This window comes from Chrysochloris asiatica, unplaced genomic scaffold (genome assembly GCF_000296735.1).
Source record: "Chrysochloris asiatica unplaced genomic scaffold, ChrAsi1.0 scaffold00036, whole genome shotgun sequence".
In the NCBI taxonomy this organism is placed as follows: domain Eukaryota; kingdom Metazoa; phylum Chordata; class Mammalia; order Afrosoricida; family Chrysochloridae; genus Chrysochloris; species Chrysochloris asiatica.
Genome location: NW_006408554.1, coordinates 11,800,600 through 11,802,879, shown reverse-complemented (window position 1 = coordinate 11,802,879; position 2,280 = coordinate 11,800,600). Strand labels below are relative to the sequence as shown.

General features: G+C 39.9%; 1 protein-coding gene across 1 annotated transcript in view; it reads left to right on the top strand.

The window, feature by feature from the left end:
• The window catches only part of CSPP1 (centrosome and spindle pole associated protein 1), a 135,244-nt gene that overhangs the window by 59,536 nt on the left and 73,428 nt on the right, over positions 1-2,280 (top strand). The gene's annotated exons all lie outside the window — the stretch shown is intronic.

The following is a 2,280-nucleotide window of genomic DNA, read 5'->3' as shown; positions in this document are numbered from 1 at the left end:
TGATTTTGTTTCTCTAGAACCCCACTCTCTTGGTACCACATGTCTTTGGCCTGATTTTCTAGAGAAGCAAAACCAGTGAAGCATATATATGTATAGATATATAAAGTGAAGTTTATTATCATATAATTAGAGTCCCAGGTCCACAGAGGAAGAGAGAGAGAGGAGAGAGAGAGCAGCACACGCAGTTTTAACGTAATTCTTGTTACCCCTTTACTATTGCTGACAACTGTACTTGATGAGTACACTCCGAAGATTCGGAGTACCCTCTGATGGTTGGGAGACCAGTAATTAAGATGGTAGAAAATAGGCTGGTTTGGTTGCCTTCCTAATATCCTGTGATTTGTGTAGTGTTTTAGATAAGGCGTATGATGAAGTTATTTTGTGGTACTAACATATGCAATAATAGTATACTTGCTTGGGTGGGTCCAAAATTTTGCTCAGGTGGATGAACATGGTATAAGAGTGAGGGATTTGTATTTTTTTCTGTAGAACTGAGATAACCATTGAAGTTTTTTTAAGTCATGTGTCAACATGATTAGAATTTTATTTTAAGTTAATCTTATATAAATGCTCTGGAGCAATGGGCAGAAAGAGTTACGAAGACTGTTTGTTTGTTGTTGTTAAGTGCCAGTTGAGTTGGCTCCGATTTATAATGACCCTATGTATAGTGTTTTTGAGGCTATAAATCTTTTTCCGGTGGAGTGGCTGGTGGACTTGAGTTGCCAACCTTGTGGTTCACAAACCAGAGGGAGACTATTTATAAGGCAATTTTGTAGTCTAGGAAGAATATGTAGAAAAACTATCAAGGTAAATGTCCATGAGATTAGAAAGGAGGGACCTCATAGGAAGAGTATAAGTCAGGGTGAAAAATCAAGTGGTAGTGAAGCTTTGGGGTTGCTTCTCGGGTCATTAACATGTGTTCATCTTGAGCAGACTGGTTAAATTTAAGGGCTTGTGGGACTTATTAGTGGAGGTATCTGATTATTGGAAAAACAGAGATGGAAGTTACAATATTTTGCTGTCTAGGAATTTTTTTTTACTAAAGGTAGAGGAGAATGGTAGATGCATGCAGGTGAGTCAAAAAGTATTGCTACAAAACCATGGGTAACTTGTGTTTAACAAAATTATCAGAATGTGAAGTGATGATTTCTGGACACATCCTCCTTCTGAGTCTATACACTTCTGAAGTCAGTATTTCCATCTTTCTAACCCTGCTCTGGTAGCGTAGTGGTTACGTATCGGGCTGTGAACCTCAAGGTCAGCAGTTTGAAACTACCAGCTGCTCCACGGGAGAAAGATGAGGCTTTTTGCTGCTGTAAACATTTACAGCCTCGGAAACCCTGTGCAGGGTTGCTATGGGTTGGAACCGACTCAACGGCACTTAACAACAACAACAACAGCCCTGCCCCAAAGAATTACAGCACATTAAATTGGCAGTTTTGGAATCCTGAAGGGACTCAAATCATATTCCTTTTAAATGTTCTTTGAGTTTGGGAAATAGAATTCTGAAAGGGGAGATCAGGGCTGTAAGGTGGCTGGGGTAACGTTTCCCTATGAAATTCTCATATGACAGCTCTTACTACCCCCTGATAATGAGAAGGTGCATTGTCTTGATGGGAAAAAATTTCTTGGCACAAGTTTCTTGGCCTTTTTCTCACCAATGCAGTTTTCTGTTTAAAACTTCTTCCTAATAAGCTTTCCTGGTTGTCGTGTGTCCTTACAGGTAATTTGTCAAGATTGTCCCTCAAATGGTCCGCATAACTTTCTAAATTGACCTCTCTGCCTTGAATTTAATTGGTCCAGCAGATCCCCTCAGAAACCTTTGTTTTGATTGGATATTACTTTTGAAGGTACCCTAGTGAAACAATGACAAGTATGTTACTTAGAGAACTTGTCTGTAGCCATCCACTGATTTCAGAGACTTGTTTAAACCCAGTTTGTGTGGAATAAACCCATGCATGCAGTTATTGCAAGCTTAGTGGGAATGCTGTTTGACCTACCCTTGAATCTTATGCTTGACACATAGTTGTTGTTGAGTGCTGTCTAGTTGGTTCTGACCCATAGCGACCCTGTATAGGGTTTCTGAGGAACGACTGGTGAACTTGAACTGCCGACCTTGCGGTTCAAACCGACTTTGCAGTCCATAAGCTAAAGTCCAGTCCAACTAACTGTGGCAATTGACACACACCAGGGTGCTCATAAATTTTGAAATTAATTGGAAAGGTTCAGATACATATGCTTTCTTCTTTCTTCATTGTTGTTGTTGTTGTTGTTAAGTGC